Source organism: Arvicanthis niloticus, chromosome 2 (genome assembly GCF_011762505.2).
Source record: "Arvicanthis niloticus isolate mArvNil1 chromosome 2, mArvNil1.pat.X, whole genome shotgun sequence".
In the NCBI taxonomy this organism is placed as follows: Eukaryota; Metazoa; Chordata; class Mammalia; order Rodentia; family Muridae; genus Arvicanthis; species Arvicanthis niloticus.
This window is the reverse complement of record NC_047659.1, coordinates 25377415-25402411: the sequence shown is the minus strand read 5'-3', so window position 1 is coordinate 25402411 and position 24997 is coordinate 25377415. Positions and strand designations below refer to the sequence as shown.

Here is a 24997-nt window from a genome sequence, read left to right as displayed (position 1 = left end):
TGAAAGTTGACTCTTAGGTCTTCAATCTGCTGGCTTGCAGGCTGCACATTTACTGACAGCACCCCAGATTCTTCAACCCAAAGCTAGTAGGTTCTAGAATTTTTCAGTCTTAATAATTATGTGAACTCATTGCTACAATTTATCTACATTTTCATATAATTTAGTAAATTTATAATTAATATAGAGTTACAAAATCTATAATTTATAATTTACTATAATAGATCTCTGTATATAAAAATAAATATCTTGTTGCTTCTGACTGTCAAGCACCCTATTAGAATAGGCTGGATTCCTAGATACTTGATTAGAGATGGGCCTTTAAGAGTAACATAAGGAAAGTTTAGACAGGAAAGGAAGCCTCCAATGGGCTACAGTCTTCCCACCTGGTACTGCTACCAAGTGGGAGGACACTTAATCCAGGACTGTCTAACATGTATGTACTGGACCTTTCACATTCTGTGAGGTCGTGTCTACAGAGCTTCTTACATCCAAAATAGTGCATTTATATACTCAAACTTTAAGTTCAGCTTCATGTCTTTTCTACTTTTTCACAAGAGTTAAATTAGTATAGTGGAAAAAATCTTATGCAAACTAAGGAATCAGAGGCTGTTTTTTGATGGGTAGAGGTAAGCATTCTTACCTGGGATCCCCTAGAATTTGTAGCCGGAGGTGTAGCACTGAAAGTGTACTGGCAAAGAACAAATAGAAGCTCTGGCACATGTCACCGTGATTCAAAGCCCAATTGAACACAGCATTTCAGGCCTGTCCAGACAGAGCCAGTGTCAATGATTGTTCTGCTGGTCTTTGGCTCTTCAGGCCTCTTGGTCCTCTGTATAATAGCAATCTCTACCAGGCTGTCTTTCAGATCATAATAGAATGAATAAAAATGTGGTCAAGCAGAGTTAAAAGGAGTAAAGCCTAGGTACATAGACTTGCTTCCCACTATTTCCTAAAGATTTGTTAATGGAAAATAATTGACTTGTTTTATGTATACACACACACACACACACACACACACACACACACACACACACTATTGAAACATTATCTGTTAGAAGAGACTAACATCCTAACTGTGAATCAATAGTAATTGTTGAAACAAAATAGGGCATGTCTGCTAGTAAAATTGAATACAATGTGTGTTTTCGAGCAACTAGGTACAACTATGTGTGTTGACATGAAAACATAACATATGACACGTATAAGTGGGTCAAAAGATAATCATAAAACCTACATGTAGGATGTCTTTTGTGAATTATAAAACTTCTGTGTAAGTAAATGCATACATAAATTAGCCCATAGACTGACTCAAAGCAAATACTAAGCCCCGAATAGTTACTATTTTAGAGGATAAGAGGTGGGGCTTTTTTTTTTTTTTTTTTTGAAGAGGTAGAGAGCACATTTAAGTTTCACTCTTCCATTCATTGTGACATTATAGTATAATATATACATACATCTGTCTGCTTACAGACTCTTCCAACACAAGTCACAAGTGCTAAGTTTTAATGGTATCCATAAAGACCATAAAGAATGAAAATTATATACTATTTCTTTCTACAGTAGGAGATTCTAATCACTCCTCTTATGTCTTAAATGTTATATTTATACTTTGTAAGACAGTATATACAATAATATGTTTTACTGTGGCATTTCATACCTATATGCATTTTACTCCTTTCTTATTCAACTCTGTCTTTCTCTACACTCCCTACCTATCTTTCTGGATCCCTACTTCCCCCAAAGTATTCCTTATTCCACTTCTTTCTGTATTACTTCCTCCTTCCTGTCCTGAGATAGGTTTCTCACTTTTTTCCTTGTCACGGTCCTCTATTTTTCTACTTACATGCACATATTGAAATCTAAGAAAGTGTATGTATATGAGGCAGCATTTGTTGAGTCTGCTTTATTTACTTAATAACGACCTCTAGTTGTATCTCTTTTTCTTCAAATGCCATGATTTCACTTTTTTATGACTGAATAAAATTTTACTGTGTACCATGTTATCTTTACTCATTCATCTTATGGCAGACATAAAAGATGGTTCCATTTCTTATCTAATGTGAATAAAGCAGCACTAAGCATGAATACAGAATTATCCCTGGGCTGCTGACTTAGAAACCTTCAGGTATTTACACAGGAGGGGTACAGCTGAACCATAGGGTACACTTACATTTAGTTTGCTACAAAACCTTCATACTGATTTTGGTGGTCGCTCTACATGTGTACGTCTCCATCTGTAGTGTACAAGAGTTGCTTTCCTCTGTGTCTCCATTAGCGTTTGTTGTCATGTGCTTTCTTTATCATAGGCAATCTAACTGGTGTAAGATAGAAACTCACAGCAGTTTTCATACTTTCCTGATAGCTAAGGTTGCATACTTCTTCAAAAATGTATTGGCCATTTGTATACCCTTTCCTTCCTTTCCTTCCTTCCTTCCTTCCTTGCTTCCTTCCTTCCTTGCTGCCTTCCTTTCTTGCTTCCTTCCTTTCTTTGGAGAACTATTTATTTCATTAGATTTTTATTTGAAACTTTTTTCTTCTTTAGTGTTATTTTATTTATTTATTTATTTACACTCCAGATTTTATTCTCACTCCCTGCCCCCATCCACCCTCCAACTGTTCCATATCCCATACCACCAACCTACTCTTCATCTCCATGAAGATGTTCCCACCCCCTCCTCTGACCCCACCTGACCTATGACCCCACCTGACGTATGACCCCACCTGACTTCTAAACTTCCTGGGGCCTCCAGTCTTTTGAGGGTTAGGTGCACCATCTCTAATTGAACACAGACCTGTTCAACAAAGAGCAGTCCTCTGCTGTATATGTGTTGGTGGCATCATATCAGCTGGTGTATGCTGCCTTTTTGGTGGTCCAGTGTTTGAAAGATCTCAGGTGTCCAGAATAATTGAGACTGCTGATCTTCCATGTTTATTGATGTTTAACTTACTGAGGCTTTTCTACATGCTGTATATTAATAATGTCTGATCAATAGTTAGCAAAGCTATCTCCCTATTTCTCAAGATGCAAATCCATTCTACTTATTGTTTCCTTAGCTGTGCAGAAAAAAAAATTCATTTCATATAATCCCACTTTTCAAATCTTGGTGCTATTTTTTATTTATTCAAAAATTTAAAAAAGTCTCCTGCCTATGCCTGTGTATTAGTTCATTTTATCTGTTTTTCCACTACAGGTTCCAAAAATGTAGTTGTGGTCTACTTTGAATTGGTTCTTGTACAAGTGAGAGAGAAAGATCCAGTCACACTCATCTGTAGGTTGCTTTCAAGGTCTCCCAACACAGTTTGTTGACATGGCTGTCTCTTTTCCAATGTTTTTGACACTTTTGTTAAGAATTATATAGCTGTAGCTGTGTAAGCTTATTTCATTCCATTCCATTTTATCCCATTCTCTAAATACCTATTTTTGTTATGATGGCTCTGTAGTATATTTTCAGATCAGACATTTGAATGTTCTCAGCATCTGTTTAGGATTGCTTTGGCTATTATTTCTTTAGGATTGCATTTCTTTTATTTCTGCCATGTTCACTTTATAATTTTAAAATGGTTCTTCGAAGAATATTATTATAACTGTGATGAATATTAAGTTGAATTTGTGGTGATTTTTAAAAAATATTGGTGCTACTGATTCATAAACAGGAATAGTCTTTCCATTTTCTAGTGCCTTCTTCAAATTTGTTACATGACTGAACACTGAAGACATCTTTCACTTTTCTGGTTAAGTTTATTACTAGATACTTTAGTTTTTGAGAAGCTATTTTGAATGGTATTTTCTTTATTGTTTTCTCAGCCATTTGCTTATTGATATATAGAAAAGCTATTATTTCTGCATGGTGATTTTGTTTTCTGTTATAATCTAAAAGTGCTTATCAGGTCTAAGAATTTTCTGGTGGAGTCAATGAAGTCTTTTAATTACAGAACCATGTCATTACCAAATAAATTCTTTATAAAAAACCTTTTCTTTTCTAGTTTTTATCCTGTTAAATCTCTTGTTTGCTATTCTAACCCTTCAAGTACTATATTGAAAAAGAGCAGGGAAAGTACATACCATGACCTTATTTCTTGTTTTCGAGACAGTGTTCTAATTTCTTCTTATTCAGTGTGACATGGTCTATAAGTTTGTTTGTGTATAACCTTTCTTATATTGAAATATATCCTAGTTCCTTCAGGGCTTTTATCAGAGATGGTGTTAAACTTTGTTTAAAAAAAAAAAAAAACTTTCCCTCTCTGTTGCACACACACATACACTCACTGTAATGAAGGTGTGGAAAACTCTTGCTGTAACATTTTATAGTTCTGTGATTTCCTAACTTTTCTCTTTTCACAAAACAATCCCCCAGTTTGCTGATTTTACCTACCTAGGACACACTGTTGTGTAGGCAAGACAAAGCTCATTCCCTGTGTATCACATTGTGCCTGACTCACCTGGATGCCTAACCAGGAGGTGGTTCCCACAGTGGTTTCTCCTATGTTCACCACTTCTCTATACAGTTTCTACTAGCCCAGTGTTTCAGCTGGAAGTTCCTGAATGAGTCATGACCTTTGTAGGACACACAAACTTTCTCTTTCTCTCTCTCTCTCTCTCCTTTCTCTTTCTTTCTTTCTTTCTTTCTTTCTTTCTTTCTTTCTTTCTTTCTTTCTTTCCCCCAAAGCACCCTAACTCATTATCTTACTTGATGGGGCCTATTAAGTAATTCTCGATGACTTCATCTAATACTCATATTAGACATTTTCCTCTGAAACCACTCTTCCTCATATAATCTAGCAAGAGCATCTCCAGAGAGCCACTTCTTCACTGTGCTTATATACCTACCTCACACACTGAGAGCCTTTACCTTAAATCAGGCAGACTAGCTCTACTTCTCTACTTCACTTATTAAATTTTATATATTTATTTGCTTTACATCATGATCACAGCCCAGCACCTCCCAGTCCCTCATTCATAGCACATCCCCCTGCCCCATCCCATTCTCCTCTGAAAATGTGGAGTCCTTCCTTGGGTACCAACTTACCCTGGCGCATCAAGTCACTCACTGAAGAACCAGGCACATTCTCCCACTGAAGCAAGGCAGTCTAGTTAAGGCAACATGATACACAGGCAGGGGAGAGTCAGGATAAGCCCCCACTTCATTTGTTGGGGAACAAGACCAAGCTGCATACCTGCTACATGTGCCAGGAGCCTAGGGCTATCTCTCATGTGTGCTCTTTGGTTGGTGGTTCAGTCTACTACCTTATTTCTATAACTGAGAGGGACTTGGAACAAACAACAAAAACAAATGTTTGAAAATTGCCATAAAGAATTCTAATTCTTTGTAAGCTAAAAAAAAGTTTTAGAAAAGAAACTGAATATTTTCTATATTTTATTTTTTTCCCTAAAGACTTGTTTCCTCTTAGAAGTTGTTAACTAGTATCATGTAAAGGTTTTGGTATCAAGTAATGGGTTGCTTCCTCCAGAAAAGATATATAAATTATGTAATTTTGAGTTCTAAATATCCACAGTAACCACATAATTTAGTCTCACATTATAAATGATGGAGAAGCCAGATGTGGTAATACACAGCTTTAATCCCAGCACTCAGGAATCTCTGAGTTTAAGGTCAGCCAGCCTGGTCTACAGAATGAGTACCATCCAGAACAGCCATGGCAATACAGAGAAACTCTTTCTAAAAACAATCAAAGGGAAAAAAGAAAGAATAAAAGAAAAGAGAGATAGAGATATAAAGTGAGGGAGAAAGGGGGTGAGAGAGGGAGAGAATTGTGTAGTACATCCAAGGTCACATGATTTGAAATGAAAGCAAAACTTGTATTTAGTTGGGTTTTTGTTGTTGTTGTTGTTCTTTGTTGGTAGTGGTGGTATTGATGTTGTTTTAATTTTTTTTGGCTGTAGCTAGCCCATGTTATTATTACTATTAATTTAACTGATAAGTATAACTATATTAATAGCTTAAAACAATACACTGAAGGTTTCTATAATAATAATCTGGGGGCTTTTCTATGTCTTGCAAAATATACCACATAGCTAAAATTTTATTATAGCTATGAGTTTGACTAAGCTACTGGTTAATGGTTTCCTGTTGAATGAAACTTTTTAAACATCTCCATGTGATTTATTATTTCCCTTCAATTCTGTCTTCTCTTTATCAAGCAATTATTTATTTTGACACTCTTTGTTAATATTCTTTAAGTTGGAAAATTAATTTCTATGGGCATTTTCTTCTTTTGTATTTACTACTCTTTCATCTTTGGGCATAACTATGTGTTTACAGTTCTTTCAGCCTTGACATTTTAAAGTAATTTAACTGAAATAATTGAGAATGGGAATGAAATAGGCATGCCCAAGAATGTGTAGAATGCATTGCGTTGTTGGCTTCCAAGTTACCCTTGATCTGAATAGCATGTTCCAAGATATAGTTTTCAATCTCATAAACCAGAATTGGGATATATAAGACATGGTATTCCTGTCCATCTAACTTCTCTCCTGCCACATACTTTTTCTTCAGAGGATATTTAATGACTAAAAACTGCAGTTAATTTTTCAAAGAATCCCTACATTTTTAGTCTATTCTTAAGTCAGGGATTCTTTGGGATTACAAAGAAACCACATAGTACATGGAGGAAGAACCTTATAATAGTTTGCAAAGTTTGGTTCCACTCCCAGCCCCTATAAGCTTAAGAGAATTTCTCAGAAGCCCTTTGATTGGCTGTATGGTCTAGACTTAGACCAGCATTGATTCTTTCAATGATTTCTTTTTCACTTAGTAATAATCGCTGCCCTTGAGATGGGAGACAGTATCTTCCAGTGCTCTGAATATTTTATACGTTCATATATGTTGGTTTTAATTTTTGATGTCCTATTTTTAAAAAGCATAAGCAAGTCCTCTTCTAACCCCTTTGTCCTTAGAGACACAGACAGATCTTCTAGGTTTTCCATCTCTGCATCACTCTGTAGACTTCATACACCACTTGTGTGTTAAAAACAGATGGATCCCTTCTTGCCATCCTGATGTAATTGAACTCAACTGTCTAAGGAGGCCATTCAGGTAATGTAAATGTTTGTGGCAGTACAATGGTGACAGAGATAATTGGAGGTCACACATTGTTTTAGAAGAGAGTATGGAAAATAAGAAACTTAAAGTGCAAAATTTCAATTTTAAGATGAAATTGCTATATGATACTTCTAAAACAAACCAACAAACATACCCTACCCCCAAACAAAACCAAAAGATCACAGGCCAAATCATGCCATCTGCATTTGCCTCATGGTCTTCTGGTGCATTCTTTCATTTCATAGGTTCTGTCTGGTAGATGAGATGTGATGATAATCACTTGAATAATTTTAATTAAAGAAACTCCATCCCTCTTAAAGCAACTGCTCCCTTTTTACCTCCCACTCTTTTTTTTCTATCATGCTTCATTCTTCCATTTGTAAAATAAAAATACTTTTGGGACTTTTTTTCTAATGTTAGTCAGCATATATAGTTTGTCAAGAGAATATTAAATACATGCATGTGTATGTATGATGACATATACTTGAAATTTCATAAAATATTTATTATAGTTAGCAGCAAATAATATATTTATGGATGGTTTGATCTGTATAATTATTTGGGCACAGTCTCATCTTTTATTTAGAAATCAAATATTTGGTAACTTAAGCACTTAGGATACAATTGTAAATGTGAGTTATGTGTTAATAAGATAGCATAAAACTCCTATATTCTCTTACATTTAAACACATATTGTAATTATACATATTGATATAGTTCAATGTCCTACTACGGATTATGCATGCTGTAAACACTGATCAAATTCTACCATCCTTTCTCTACTCCTGTACTTTGTGTAGAAAGAGCATTTGCCTGTACCTACTTTACACTGAGACCATACAATGGAAGCAGCAAAATAGGAAAGTAGGTAGTGGGGGGAACTTCTGAGTGTGCTGTATATAAATATTCTAAAGCAAGGTGGGCTTGTAGGCCAGCAGAGGTCTTCATGTGTCAATTTGCTTGGTCAACTAACACACTTTGAAATGACTTGAATTACAAAGACTTTTGTAATTCCATCATACTTGAAGCCAGATTTCCTTATGGTATGCCAAGTCTTGGGAAGCATTTGAATTTGCAACCCATGGGTTGAGTAGTAATGGAGAAAAAAGTAAAGATCAGGAAAATGGAAGGGACTTTGGAAAAGAGCTCTTGACTGTCACATTCATGGAACACAGATGCTCCCACTAGACATCTCTCTGGATCCCAACATTGATGGTACACTGGTACAGTGAACTGTAAAGTAACTTTTGCTTGTCAACATTGCTTAAGTGTTTACCCTTACATATGTTGATATATATTCTTGGTTTCTTTGGAAGTCACAAAATCTCCAGGCAATGGATTGTCTTAACTTTGAAGTTACATTCCACTCAACCCAATAGGAGTTAAACATATTCAAGTAGAAGAGGTACCTAATATATTTCTTTCAGAATAGCATAGCATAGCAACTGCTCTCTTAGCACTTTATTCTCTGAGTAGAGGATGTTTCCTCTATCATCGACTGTCTTAGGGGTTCTATTGTCATAACAAAACGCCATGACATATAGCTATGTAGTAAAGGTTTTACCTGCCTCACACTTCCATATCACTGTTTGTTGTGAGTAAAATTTACAAAACAGCGCCTGGTCCAGATTGTTCCAGAAAGCTATCATTTTCCTGTGGCTCTGGCTATCTAGGAAAACTGGCCCTGGAACCCACAAGACACTAGCGTTGGGAATGGCTCTGCCAATCCCCCATTCTATCTCCACAAAGTTCAGCTGAACCCCAGACAATACCTGCCAGGCCCACGATACCTGGTAGAATGAAGACTCTTAATGCTTAAAGATTATCCAATATTTATATATTTGGAAATGCTCAATTAACAAGATGCCCACAGAATTACAATTGTAAACCCACTTACCTAACCTTGATATTAATAACTACCTCTGCTAGAGACTCTTGGACATTCGCTGCCACCTTCTCTCCTCCCAACACCTCACTCCGCCTACCTCTCATACTGCCCAATCGCAGAGCTTTATACAAATGTAGTAGGAATATATCCCACTACAACTGTTCATCAGTGAAGAAAGTCCGGGCTGGAACTTAAGCAGGGTAGGCACCTAGAGGCAAGAGCCGATACAGAGGCCATGGGAGGCGCTGTTACTAACGTGCTCAATTTTAAGGAGGAATGTTTTCAGTTGGAGTTCCCTCCTCTCAGATGACTCCAGCCTGTGTAAAGTTGACATAAAATTAGCCTGTGTACCAACATTTTGAATGAGAAAGAAGCAATCTTCTCAGAGGGATGAGCCCTCTGAGAGTTTATCCAATCCAAGCAGTCAGCCCTAAAAACATACATAGAGAATGAATACTAAGTAAACTCAGAATACATACATATAAGTAAGAGGCTATGAAGTTAAAGAAAGTAATAGGAGAGATAAAGGAAGAATTGGTGGGAGGGAAAAGGGAGGGAAATGATGATAATATAGTCCTTAAATATCCTACAGGGACATGTTACTTGGAAGGTGAATGGATGTGCATCTAAATAGATTCCCCATTATCATAAAGTAACAACAACAACAACACACACATAGACACACATACACACACAGACACACACACAAATAATCTATTGTATGTTATAGACCCTGTGTAAATGTTTGCAAAAGAAATAAATACCTACTCTTTTTCTCTCCCTGGTAGAAATATGTAGGACTCCTTGATAACAGCCATTTAAAAAAAAAATCAGAGATAGACAAGTCATTCTTTGTTTTCTTTCCTTCTATGATCTTTTCCCCTTTCTGTTTAATGTCTCTGTTTCTTGAATTATATAACTGAATCCACTGGTTTTACATATTGGTAAATGCAAAGCCAGAACAACTGTGGCCAAGGAATGACTTGGAGAATGGCTTTTTCTTGCAACAGCACATAAGGAGAGGGCTAGAATTATTTTCAAAGCAATGCTTTCCTGAAACAAAGGTAGCCTAGCAATTTTATTTAGGGAGAACATACATGTTCACATAGGCAAGCCCTTTAAAGGTTCACACATTTCTGAGCATGTACATTAATGTAGTATACTCTTGAGCATGTTAGTTTAAATGTATAGTTCTGAAAGGATTTGGGACATGTTATTCTTTATGCTTGAGGTTCTAGGATACTGTCTAAAGGTTAAAATGGTGGCTAGGAATGCCTATGAGGTTACGCCTCTTGCACTTTTAGTACAGTAGGCAGAAAGAACCCCAACATGTTCACTCTGAATCATAAAGAGAATATATAGTGGCACTTTAAAGGTAGGTGAATATAAGAGTTTACCTCTAAAGGGGTTTCTCTTAACAGATAGCAACCTTTTGCTTATTCCAGTTCTATTTGAGGACCTTCTAATTGGCCCAGTCTTGCAGGCTGAGTACAGACTTTCTCACTTTAAGATGTGGTCTATGCATAGACATTTATGTGTTCATTTATAATCTCCAAGAGAAAGCATATAGAGGATAATGACACAAATAGCCAAAACAGAAGTTACAATACTTGAATAAATTAAAATTTTATTTTAATCCTAGCCAGCCTTTTCTGAATTCTCTTCCTACACAGCACTGAAAACTTTTAATAATGTTGCTAGAAATCTATTTTAGAAGTTGTTCGTCTAGTACATAGTCTTCAGCTCAAAGCAGAATCAGGTTAGAAAGGTTTTTGACCCAGTGTAGCAGGAAGCTTTCCTTCACGAAACCTATTTGATGATCTGTTCCCAAGCTCGAACCCTGGAGTTGCCTGTCAGTGTGCATAAATCAAAGGTAGTCCTTTTGGCCTGGATGATGAAGGCTCATTCCTGGAGGGTTCAGCTCTAAATGACATGATATTGCATAATGTATGAGCAAGTGGATGAAGGATGAATTCAATGCTATAATCGCTACCTGCTCTGTCAAAGCCCAAACTTCCAGATGTCCAGAACTTTGTGTAGCTCTCTGCTAAAGCCCCTGCTCGCAGATGGTATCTAGCAGCAAATGTTAATGATCAAGTTAATGTATAAATAATATCACACAGTGCCCTTCCTCCCTCTCCAGGCTTTTGGATGAATCCTTCATTCAAGTGTCTACACATCCACAAGGAAATCAGACAATTTAATGTACTCAAAAAGTTATCTCACTGCTTGTAGCTTGCACAAAAGGAAGAGGTAGCCCATGTATGATGGCCTTTGGGTGACTAGTCCAGATCAAAAAGGGACATTTAAATAATACTGTTTACCGTGTCTACCAACAGAAGTGGCTAAATACTACAGAGGTTCTGTATCTCAAGAAAAAGACTTTGATTACTGGAGAGATCCAGTGCCATGACCACCAGCTTTCTGTGACTATCTGAGTTAATTAAGGAGCTGTGGATTAGTGGGTTATCTGATTCGGCCATTGACAGTATGCTAAAAGTAAATAGAATGTCTTTTCTCTAATCCTGCCTTGTAGCTAGTTATTAAAAAATAACAACAGGGAAGAGAGGGGGAGGGAGAGAGAAAGAGAACGGTAGGGAAAGATGGATAGAGACAGAGAGTTGACTCACATATTCTCAGTGAATATTGTCATACATAAAAGTCACGTGTCCTATCAAACAGGCCTCTGGCAACTATCATTTTTATTTTTATAAGTATATATCCCAGCTAGCATGGTGATTTTTTTTTTTTTTTTTTTTTTTTTGCTCATATCCTAGCACTCTGAAGATAGGAGGATCAAAATCTAAAGCCCGTTCAGTCTGCAAGGAGAGATTAAGGCTCAATTCCCACCTCCCTCGTGCACAGAGAAAAACACATCTTCATGGAGCCCGATTAGTTCATTATGAGGCTCAACCAAGCGACTGTTGTCCGTTTATCTGTTTTCTCACCTGCTATTCAGTAGCCATTTTAGTCCAACGTACGGCTCTAAGTTGTTTAAGCTCTGGAGTCTCTGTGGATAGTCTTTTCTAGTTTTCCCCGGTAGCATCTGAGGTTGATAAGCTTCCGCTCACTGCACACTGGCTTTTCCATGGATGAGAAACTCAGAAGTAGGAAGACAGCCTTTCTACAGCACTGCCTGAGATCACATTGCTGACTGAATCACCTGTGTGCCTCAGCCAGTAGGCAAGCCAGTTTCCGGCCACCGTATGTGTTTGAGGCCTCACTGTGTCCTCCTGGATTTTCCTCTAGGTGCTAATTGCTTTAGTGAGAAAAACTGTGCAAAGCAATTAAGTACTTCCCTTTTCTCCTGGTCCCTGCTCTCAGAAGCAAGGGGCTGGGAGAGGGCTCCTGCTCTCCCAGTAGGTTGCAAATTGCTCAGAATGAATAAATACATTTGTTCACTTTTCAAACTGTGACCAGCCACCTGGTTCTCTTGTGCTGCTCTCTGAGCAGAGAAGGCAGATGACGGCCTCTCGTTGCTGAACTCCAGCCCATAAAAATGCTTCACCGCACTCTGAGCTATTTTTGCAAGGACATCTGTTGCCAAAAAAGAATTTTAATTAAGCAAAAACACATCTCTGTTTTGTCCATGGCAAGGAGGCTTGTGAAAGCTTTCTTGTCTCAGATGCATGCTAAATCTGGAGAAATGGAAGCCTTAAGGTATTTTGTAAGGGACATTTTGCTGCTCAATTTGAGGGGCACAACAGATTTTTTTTCCCCATGGGAAGAAAATTATTAGACGTGCTTGTTTGTGCTTTTCAAAATAAGGCCCAGACTGCATTAATAATTAATTGTACATAATATAATCTGACATGTTACCCCATGGTTTGATAAAGTTGAAAGCTATTTCCACAAGGCGACTTGCCAGTTATTTTGTGCTCCTCCAATCTTCTTCCCCGGTGATATTCATCATTTTTTAACCTCAGCTTCCAGGACACCACATTAACACATAAATTAGAGGCCCTGGCACTGTGTTAGCTGCTATAGCTACTATGGATAAGATTGCCCAATCATAAAGAAAAAAAGTAAAGTGATCAAATCAGAGAGTGGCTGCAGACGTTAAGACTGCATACATTAAACTGTGTGTGTGTGTGTGTGGGGGACTTTCTGCACTTTTCAGAAATGCAGGTATATTGAATACCTTCTCACTCATCAAATGCTGGTACACTGGCAGATATAACTTTGTAATACACAAAACTGATTCTTTAACCATATACTTTCAAATCCCTTAAGTGCCTTTAGGGACACCCTATTTGGCAGCACAAGCACAGCAGACAAGCTGATTACTAGAGGGCACTTTCAAGTAGCAGACCCAGCAGGGTCTCGCTGGCAACATTGGAGAACAAATTACCTGTAATATTCAGATTGTTTCTGGATACTTCTATTATTGAATGGGGTTACTGATTGGCCCTCTTGGCAGGTGGACAGAGAAAATCATCTTGGTCGAGGCAGTTATAAGTTCACATTTCTATACCATAAGATCCTTGCATGTTAAAGAATGGAATATAGAATCCACGTTATACAGAAAATCTGGAATGCTTCCTTATCTTATGAAATCTTTCTGACATTTTAGTCAATTTTGGAGAAGTTCCATCCTGTGAAAACACAGGGGAATTTCCTTTCATTCTCTTTTAAAGAGGGATGGTAGCCACTCTGTTTATGATAGCTACAATACTTTCATTCCTCCTTGGTTGCCAGTGTCTAACAAGGTAAATTTTGTTTTGCCTCATCCATAGTATAAACAGAACACGAATCTTTCTCCATCACCCAAAATATTATTGACAGATTTAAAATGCGTATGTTGCTTGAGCAGTCATTACTGCTGTGCTGAGGCTTTAGAGTGATTGACAGCTGCTTGTGCCAATTTCAAGTTGTAGTTTTTAACTTGGATTATTTTTAACTTGCCATCCCCTGGTTTTAATAGTCAGGGTGTGTTGGTGTGTTTAAAAGTGAGAGGAATCCAGCGAAAAATAAGTTGAGAAGAGAGAAATCTATTAGTTAGCAAAACTGTGAAGTGCCAGGTTGCAGGTTTTAGGAACTTATAGGTCCAAGACCTCAGCAATTTGAAAGATGGTTTTGCAATCTGTTTTCCTTTATGATGATGGTCTTATGGTGTTGGGCAGCTTCTACATCAATTTACCTTTTCAGCGCTTTCTTTGCAGTGGTTCTAGCATATGACCAACCTCTAAGCATCAGGGACAGAGCACTGCTATGGACTGCCTAGAGTTATAATAACTAAGTACCACGAAGGAGTTCTGAGATCTCATCCAGGAAACTTGTTTTCGTGCCATGTTGTTCTCACAACAGAAGACAACAGCAGTTTTTACTCTATTGGCTGTTTTTGGAAAAGTAAGTTTGATGTATATTCCAGTCCTTTATAAGTTCAATTGCTTTTATTATTGATATAGGTTATTTATGAAATGCATCCCTGTAACTGGGGGATAGGATATCCTGATTAGATATAGTTGGGTCATGTGTGTTCTTGGGAAACTAGGATAGTAATCTTCTTAGTACTTAAATCACAAGGGTAGAGATTAATTTCCTAGAAAAAAACTGAGGATCTCTAACAATACAAAATAACCAATATTAACAACCTGAAAAAATGACACAGGTAGATAACTGGTGCTCAGATAGTGATGTTGCTTACAATCTGACCAAATAAAATGACAGATTGGAAATGTTTTTAAAATAAAAAAGTATAATACAATTTAAATATGGATATTTTCCAACCTGACCTCAGCAACTAACACTGAAGATAGCTTGGAGCCTAGCATCTCATAAAGTATCCCTATGAATCTAAAGGCCCTAGCCCTTACCATGAGAGGACTACATGGAACCTCATTAATAGGTAACATTAACAAACTATCAAGCCAGCACCCACCACCTGAGATCTGGTGGAGCAAAACATCATATACAGGTAACGCTGCTCACCCCAAAGACCCAAAGGCTAACCAGAGACCCAAGGATAACCAAAGCGTCATATCTCCAACAGGTATCCTGACTACATACCAAGCTTCCTATGATTGCTATTTCAAACTATAACTTGACCAGAACTGATTCAAAGCAGAGTAACTAGAGTTGAAATACCACATAAGAAGACATCAAAGAAAAAGGCCATCAAGTGGTCCTTCAGTGTACATTTAGGCAGAGAAAAGTAGGCTTTCAAATAATTTTCATTAAACTAATAACCTTCAAAGCAATTTTAACAAACGAAGACAAGATCTCAACGTTGTTACAATTTAATCTTGTCCTGAGTGTTGTAAGGTAATTTAAACAAAAAATAAGGATACAACAGACAATACTTTGGGAAGTAGAGAGAGCCTTGAGTGAAGAAAGTCCTGAGTTAAATGTGTTTTGCTGTTGTTTTGTTTTGAGACCTGGTCTCTCTATGTAGTCCCGGCTGTAATGGAGCTTGCTGTGTAGATCAGGTTGATCTCAATCTCACAGATCTATCCGCTTCTGCCTCTTAAGTGTTTGGATTGAAGACATGTGCCATGATACCAGGCTCATGAATGTGTAATTCTTTTTTTTTTTTTTTTTTGACATGAACATGTCACAGACTCTGATGCTTCAGTTACATTGGAGTGGCAAAACCTTCTCTGAATGATATGCAGAGGGGTGGCAAAGCTATGAACCCTGGGATGTTTACAGTCTGAATACTGTCCTGCTATAGAGACTACTTCTATTAAAATTAACTATATCTCTCTCCTTTTGTAGCTGCATATAATTGTGTTTTCTCCTTGTTTTTTTTTTATATATTATAAACTATCTCTTTTTCATCTGTAGGCAATGGCCCTACCTCCCTGTTCCAGGATTACTGAGGCTTCTCTATCAGAGAGTTTATTTCACCCAACCATCTTTGCTGTGTCCATTGGACTGTCATTTCTTCATCAGTCTAGCTATATCAAGTCCCTGAGGCTATGTACAATATGGCATACTTCAGACTTACAAGTCTCAGCCTAGAAACAAAAGTAAAATGAAACTAACACAAGATGACCCTATTCTCCAAATTACAAATTCCATAGTAGTAGGCATGCCGATGATAATGACCTGGAAGATCTTCCAGAAAAATAAGTCCAAAGAATAGTCATAACTATGGATGAACAACTCAACCAAGATGAAAAGGAAGAGCTAAGCAAAATGGGGAAGTAAATAAAAGATAAGACAATTAAATTTAAAAAATAGAATTGCTGAAGAGAAGTCAACCTAAAATAATGCTGGAAATTATAACCCAACAAACTCCAGGAGAAACATCACCAAGAATGAATCATGTAGAAAACAGTCATGTGGAAGACAAGCAGAAGAGAAGAGATATTAGATCACACACTGAAGTTCACTAAGACATCTTAAGAACTATTAATACAACAGGGGAGTATTTGGGACACAATGGAAAGGCCTAACCTTTGAATTGTAGGAACAGCAGAAGCATAGAGTATTTACAATACTTCTTTTTTGAAAATTCTAAAATCTTGGCAAAGACATTTCTATCCAGGTGAAAGAAGTCTATCAAACAACAAATTCACAAGACTATAAAAAAAATCATCATGGTATAATTAAAATATTAAATCTAAAATAAAAGATATAAATAAAATAAAAGAAGAGACAAAAAATCAGGGATCAAGTGAACAGGATAAAGTCAAACAACAATAATAAAAATTACAAAAAATTAAGGTAATAAAGAGTTGACTCTTTGAAAACATTAACAACATTGATAAACATTTAGTAGAATTAACCAAAGGAATGAGAAGAGATCCTGCATGAATAAAATTAGAGATGCAAAGGGAGATATTACCACAGATACTGAAGAAATTCAGAAACTCAAAAAGACTTACTTTAAAAAGCTATATTCCACTATACTGGACGATATAGTATAAATGGATGGATTTATAGATTAGTATTATCTACCAAGGTTAAGCTAAGATGAAATAATTTTAATAGACCTATATAAACTAATGATATAAAAGTAATCATTGAAAATCTCCAAACCAAAATCGCAAATAAATGAATAAAAGTCCATGAGTTGATGGATTTACCCTAGAATTCTTTCAGACCTTCGTATAACTAATACTAACATTCCTCAAATTATTCTGTATACTAAAAATGAAAAAAATACTACCAAATTTTTTTTAAAAAAATTTCAGTATTACCTTGGTAGCCAAACCAGATAAAGTTTCTCTAAGAGAATTATAGGCTGTCTCTTTGCTGAAGATAAATCAATAAATGCTAAATAGGTCAGAAAACACTTGATCATCTCATTAGATGCAGGAAAAACCTTTGACAAAATCCAAAATCCTTTCATTATAAAAGTCATGTGGATACTGGAGATACAAGAAATACATTACAACATAATAAAGGCAAGTGGATCAAGGAACTTAACATAAGCCCTGATACCTCAATTCTTTTATAGGAGCAAGTAGGGAATATAATTCAACTTATACACACAGGAGAATTATTTCTCTGACACAATATGTACTAAAATTGACAATGGACACTTGGGACATTATGAAATCCAAAAGCATCTACATATGAAAGGCCACAGTTTTTCATGTAAAGAGACAGCTTAAAGAGTGGGAAAATTTTTTACCAGTTATATATTTTTTAGATGGTTAGTATCTAGAATATATAAATTATACACACATGTGCACAAACACACCCCACATACAACCAAAACTCTAAACATCGAAACTAAAACAACAACACTACCACCACCACCAACAAATACACTAAACACCAGGAATTCAAATAATCCAATTAAAAACTGGGACATGGAAATAAAAAGTTCTTAAATGAAGAAATACAATTGGCTAAGAATTATGCCAAAAGTGTTCAGTATTCATAATTATAAGTAGAATCCAAATTACACCTACTTTGAGAATTCATCTTCCCTCATCAAACTGGATGAGATTACAATCAAAATAAAACAGCAAATACAAACAAATGAAGTTTCAATGCGATTTGGACCATTGTATGGGTCTAGGAATGCAATAGACACAGCATCATCCGGAATTATAAAAACTGTGTAAAACTGCATTGACATGTCATAGACTTTAGTATTTTATTGAGAAAACAGATGTTTGAGAAGGAGCGGGAAGTGGACTTGAGTAAGATGCGAGAACAAAACTGTTTTATATAAATTAGCAATGGTGAGGTCAACAATTATGAAGATATCAGAGTAGCTAGTTCTAATCATAAAAGATTTATCAAAGGAAATCATTTGCTAATGGAAATCTGAAACCACAGAATAAGGTAATACTGAATTATTGACCTTCTTAAAAATCAATTGTCTACACTGCTATAATATTAGGCTGAAGAAATATGTTGCTGTGTATTCAAATTAAAGGACGAACTCAGCTATGGCTCCAATGGTCAAAATCACTTTTTCACTTTTCTCAGATAAGTCATAGAATTTACCCAAATTGTTTCTTAGGAGTGATCAAAGGGACACACTGTAGAATACTTTGAATAGATGGGGTGAGGAGAAGTCCACATGTTCATCATTAGTAATAACTTTTTCATCTTGCATAATGCATCTTTATGAGCTACTGACAAGCGTTTTTGTCATGGCAATAGATGAATGGCAATGGAAACTTCTGACTGACCACATTTCATGGAAAACCCCACAGTTTCCAATCTAAAGAAAGATTATAACTGCAAAGTTCATTAAGTTGTACAGACTTAAGTTCTAGTTAATTGTGGTGGGTGCTATTTGTATTTATTTACATAACAAGAAAAATAGTCTTCATTTTTGCAATGGGATATTTCAGATTGTTACATCATGTGCAAGTTGTCAAAATCATTAAATATTTACAAAGAATCAACTACACCTTCTTTGATGAAGTTTCCTTATTTTAAGAAAAAAATATTTTCCTTCTTTGTTTATAATAATGTTGCCACCTGTTATCTTATGAGATGACTTATTGGGGAAAATCTGTTTTGTAAGTGCCATTATGTACATTTGGATATCTCTAGTAATTGGCTATTAAAAATAATGTTGTGATGATTTTACACAAATAAACACATCTTCAACATCCTAGTTTGAAAGAGTTTTTTTTTTTTTTCCCCAGAACAATGAGGTATGGACTAATCAAAAGAACAAAATGAAACATCAAAACTGGCCCAACTGGGATCGATCCCACAGGTGAGCATCAAACCCTGATACTATTACTGATGCTATGTTGTGCTTGCAGACAAGAGCCTAGCATGGCTGTCCTCTGAGAGGCTCTACCAGCAACTGAGTGAGACAGATAAAGATACTTACAGCCAACCATTAGATTGAGGTTGGGGACTCCTATGGAAGAGTTACGGGATGGATTGAAGGAGCTGAAGGAGATGGCAACCCCATAGGAATACCAACCATGTCTACTAACCTGGGCCCCTGGGAGTTTGCAGAGACTAAGCTATTAATCAAGGAGTATACATAGTCTGGACTGTAGCATTAGGCACATAGGTAGCAGAGGACTGACTACCTTGTCCGGCCTCAGTAGAAGAGGGCATGCCTAATCCTGTAGAGATTTGATGCTCCAGGGAATGAAGATGCCAGGGGTGGGGGGTAGTATATATGGATATGTGTATGTATAAAACTATATGTGATACAAATATATAGAATTTCAAAATTAAATGCAAGAGAGAAAAGAACAGAATGCCTATTTGGAGAAATATTGAGCCTAAACTTCTAAAATGTGGGGAAAGGAATGGTTTCATGGAACTATCTACAAATAAAATAGTTTTAGTGGAATTACAATGAGGTAATATTTCATGAATTATTTTCTCTTTGAGTTTTTTAACACCTTTATAAGCATTATTTTAAATCTTTTGGAGTGTCTTTTTTTTTTTTTCTTACTGGTCTTTTCCTTTGAGTCATTCATCACCTTTTGATCTTATAACCTTTCTGTCCCCTCGTCCACATAGTTGCCTGAGTCTTGAAGGGAAGTCTCTTCCCTCTCAAACTGTGTTTGAGACTGATTGCTCCAAAGGGCATATTGTTTCTGCATATTGTGCAGTTGTGGATATCCGTGTTAATTCTCATCTCCTACAAGAAGAAGCTTCTCTGATGAAGGCTCAGTCACTGATCTATGTTATCGCAGTAGGTCATTATGAATCAGTAAATTAATTACAGTGTTCCTTCAGCAGAATAACAGTATTTGATTTTCTTTTAGGCATGACCTAGTCTCAGTTTTTTGACTACTTTTTAGCAATGTCAGGAATTGCTTCCATGTCATGGAAGGGACCTTGATTTTAACAAAAATGTTGTTGATTACTCTGATAACATTTCTGCCATGATCAGTATCTTGCGAAAAGGTCACTGTTGTAGGCTCGTAACTAGGTCATATTGATGATGACTTTTCTCCTTCAGTACAGAGTACTTTTAAGTACTAATCAATTACACTAATCAGTGGTGATGAAACTTCCAGTTCTTTTTGTTAGACTCCAATTTCTTTTTGTTACATGATATAAGTAACTGTTGTCTTCAACATTGGGGCCTCACCACCAGGTTGAAACAAAGGGAAACTAAGAACCTTTACAATAAATAATCTGTGATGTTTGGAATTTTTTAGGGAATCCTTTGGCCAAAGACTCAACAAGATTTAAGTCATTACTGACACCAGTTTTATTTGGTGACAAAAGATATAGAGTTGGCATTGTCTTCCCCATTTTATCTTGAGTCCATTTAGAGTTCTTTCACTCTTTCTTTCCTTCCTTCCTTCCTTCCTTCCTTCCTTCCTTCCTTCCTTCCTTCCTTCCTTCCTTCTTTCTTTCTTTCTTTCTTTCTTTCTTTCTTTCTTTCTTTCTTTCTTTCCTTTTTCAAGACAGGGTTTCTCTGTATAGCCCTGGCTGTCCTGGAACTCACTCTGTAGACCAGGTTGGCTTTGAACTCAGAAATCTGCCTGCCTCTGCCTCGGAAGTGCTGGGATTAAAGGCGTGCACCACCACTGCCCGGCTGAGTACTTTCATTCTTATGTGTACTTATTACATATATGCATGCATGTACATGTATTGTTTTTCTTTTTGTAGTGGTTGTTTTGTTTTCATAATTTGTATTATTAATTTGTTTTGCTTTTCATTTTTATGTTTTTTAAAGACAAAATTATTGAGAGAAAGAACATACAATTTGGTTGTTGGAGAGATAGGTAGGCTGTGGGAGGACTGAGGAGAAGGGAAAATGATTAAACTATATTGTAGAAAAATTTTAATTAATAAAAACAAAAATAACTTCTATATTTGGAAAATCAACCACTTTCTCAGTTTCTCTGAGGTTTATTGAACAAGGGGAGTCTTATTGAATTAGCTGGTTTCCTCTAACTTTTTAAAACTATTATTTATTTACTTGTCTTTATCTTTTATTGAAAATAAGTTTTTATACAAAATATTTTGTCCATGTCTTCCTCTTGCCCAATTCCTTCTAGAGCCTCCTATCTCTCTTCTCATGCAACTTTAGCTTTTTCTCTCTTTACAAAACAAATACCAGAAATGAAACACACACACACACACACACACACACACACACACACACACACACTAAACCACAAAACAGAAACACAAATATATAAATAAAAGACCAATAAGACAAAAAATGCCCCAACAAAGCAACATGAGACAACGTCTACAGAAATACTTGAATTTGTGTTGTGTTGGCCAACAACTTCTGGGCAAGGGAGCTACTTTGAAGTATGGTTAACATACCCAGTGAGACTCTGTCACAGAAAACTAATTTTTCTGTTGGTAGTGGGCAACAATTGCAAATAACAAGTGCTCTGCACCGCTAAAGAGCCCTGTACTCTTATTTCTTATACAAGAAAACCTTGTCTGTTAAAGCATGCAAATGACTCTAATAACGCAGTAAACAGTGTTTTATTTTCTATTTAGGAAGTGATCATAATTGCAGCGATTATACTTTCAATAGAACTCTTGCATAAGGTGTTGAACTAGTTTCCTGTTTTGCTCCTAGATGTGTTTCACTGATGGCACCTATTGCATGAATGAGCACGACTGCATACATTACACAATGTAAACTCTTGTGAATGTGTTTGCAGCAAGGCTTGTTGAGGACAAAAATCAGAGAATAGGCTTATCTTGATGGATCACATTACTACACCTCTTACTTGCTGTCAACTTCTCACACACCCCATTCTCAGTACTCATTCTGGAAGAACTGAGAGACCCATAGCTATGAGTCAGGATGAATATGGAGAATTTCCAAGTCCATGCTGCCCAGAGATTCTACTCTCCCTCCCCTAGCCCTTAGCGTTTTCTATCCCATTAGCATTCTGGGAATATCAAATTGTGTGTGTGCCAACTTCTGAAAACTTTTATGCAACTCATGAGGGAAAAATATATTGGCAAAAGACCCTGCGTATATGATGAAAGATCCTGCATATATGATGATGGATCAGAGAGAGACTGGGGTAGGGTCAATAAGGAAAAGGGAAAGCAGGAGTTGAAAGGACAAGCAGTCTCCATACTTTTCTACTTCTTTCCCAGATGACCCACTTCCCAAGCAAAGTCAGCAGGTGTTTCAGCAGCATGGAAGTGTAAGTCTGCTTGAAAGTTGTTTAGACACTGTCTTGGTATTGTGGCTTTGCTATATGTATATATTTGGATTTTAGGTTTTAATTTTTGCTTTAAGCAATTCTTGAGTCTACTATTTAATTAAAAATATAGACCATCGTACAAAATTTTCTAGTTTTTTTGTTATTGATGGATTTATTTTAAGACACATATATCAATGTACTATTCTTTATATAGAAAATTTCATACACATATATGGTATGCATATATAAATAACACAATATTTTGACTTTTATGTATTGACAAATGGATGTTCATATATACTAACTTATACTATATAACATTAATAATATATAAAATTATATAGATAGTATTTTTGTATTTAAGAGATAACTCAATTTTAAAATTATTGTGTTCAGTGGAATAATAAGATAGTGTTTTGATGTAGAAATTATACATCAAATCATATAATATATTTAATTTCAGAGGAATGAGGCAAGAACAATCACTGTGGAGTTTGTATGAGCTAGTTCACTACTGTGATCAAATATTTACTCAAATGTCTGCCTTTTTCATGTTTTAATATATTATCAAGACCTTCTAGGAAGCTAATGAAAGAAGGTAGAATCTAGAAGGATAATTAATAGAATTGAAAGAGGTTAAGCCCTGGACTTTCACATCCAGTGTTAGTTATGATGAGTCCAAAGGTCTTTATGGCTGATATCAGTGGGCAAACAGCCAGAATCGAACCACTGGTCTGAAAGGTGCTGGATAGGAAAGTGTGAGAGAGGAAGAACAGGACCAAAGTAAAATTTAGGCTCCTCAAGAAGAGAGGATTCAGTGGGAGCATGAATCCATTGACAGAAATGTATGTAGAATGAGCTCTGTGTAATGCTGGTGAAGAATAGTATGAGGTTTGAGAAAGAAGGTAGAAAGCAAAGTAGATTCAGTAGGCAACCAAAAGTAGGTATGAATCTAGTCATAGAAACTATGTGTCAGCAAAACTAGGGAGCAAATGCTGGGGACTCACATAAAATGTGTACGATGGAGGGTGCATTAGTTGTATATACTAAGATCTAGCTATGCTTCTCTACAGATCTTGGAGAATTATGAGACAGTGGATGAGAATAAGGATGGCCATCATCACAACATTACTACCACCACCATCATCATGACCCTTCATCATTGATTGGTATCTTATTTATGCCTCAAAAGCTAAATCCCTCATGATTTGTTTAATTTAGTACTGTCAGTACCACTCTGCTTTGAACTTTATACCACTTTTTCATAATAAAAATAAAATTAACTGACACTCGGAGAAGTGATCTCATTTACTTAAAGGCTTGTAGATGATAAATAATGAGGACAGCATTCTAGCTTGTCTATGTCATCTGTGTTCTTAGTGACAGGCTGTTGCTCAATGGCACTTCATTGCCATTTGTACGCAAGAGGATAAAGTGCAGCAAGAGGTATATGAAATCTAAGTGAAGGGGAACCTCACCTGTTGCTTCAGGTTGTCACAGCATCTGCCTTGTAGATGAAGGGATTGAATTATGTTGGGAGGGATTAAAATGCTTGCTCTGCTAACTGGATGCCATTTCAGTCACTGATGTCATCTACTTTATGTTTTATGTCCTGATTCTCTGCATGAGAAAAGTTAAATGAAGCTAATGTATTATATGCCTTTGCTTCTTGAGCTCATGGCAGGAGGAGTTCTCACAAGCCTCCCACACCCAACTCTCTCTCTATTAGGCGAGCTCCAAACTCAAGGCCATGCTTCACAGAAAGCACAGCCTTCAAGTTCCTCCAACTGTGGAGAGCCCAGGGAGAGGGTGTTTCTCTTTTTGGGCATGCCACAACATCTTCCTATGGCTCTAAGTGCACGTGGGTATTGTATTATGTTTTTATTTAAAATTATACCTTCTTCCTCCTCTTTATTTTTGTGATTGCAACTACTTAAGAACAGAAGTTTTGGTGATTCAGTTTTAATCTCTCAGTGTCTATTGTCTAACACAAAGGAATATATAGTTACCAAAATTACTTGACTTGAATGTTATAAATGACTAATCTAAAGGATAAGATATTAGGAAATTTGCTTTAGTTGAACACACATTCATAGCAAGGACCAGGAAAAGTCTTCTGCTCCTACTAATTAGTGTAGTACTATTATCTTTGTGGGTCATGTACTTGTGTATGTCTCTTTATATCAGGTATGTGAAGGCTGAAAGGAGTTGCTGGCATTTCTTTTTTTGTTACTTTTGAAACCTTGATCACTTTCAGGTTAATTATCAATTTTTTTATGGTATATTTTTAAGTGTAGAATTTGGATGAGAGTTTTTAAATATACTGAGCATAACATCAACCACATGGTACTTCACTACATTTTTTTTTCTTTGATGAAGAATTTGAAGACCTAACTCAGAAGAGTAAGTTGATTCTTGTAAAGTGTTATAAGGAATCAGAGATGAAGAATAAAGTTAGATCCCAGTTCTAAGCCATCTCTAAATAGTTTCAAAAGCGTCTTGTACAAAATGCAATATGA

The 24997-nt window shown here is 36.3% G+C and overlaps 1 long non-coding RNA gene across 4 annotated transcripts in view; it reads left to right on the top strand.

Annotated features, from left to right (window-relative positions):
* LOC117702829 (uncharacterized) overlaps nucleotides 1-23746 on the top strand; it is a 222465-nt gene extending 198719 nt beyond the window's left edge. For 3 of the 4 annotated variants that reach the window (XR_013108582.1, XR_013108581.1, XR_004606108.2), the window contains 4 exons: nucleotides 14098-14298; nucleotides 19014-19087; nucleotides 22429-22478; nucleotides 23552-23746. This is a non-coding gene — a long non-coding RNA (uncharacterized LOC117702829). The remainder of the gene's footprint in view (nucleotides 1-14097; nucleotides 14299-19013; nucleotides 19088-22428; nucleotides 22479-23551) is intronic. The other variant, XR_013108583.1, reaches the window with a different exon arrangement.
* The last annotated feature ends 1251 nt before the right edge of the window (nucleotides 23747-24997 follow it).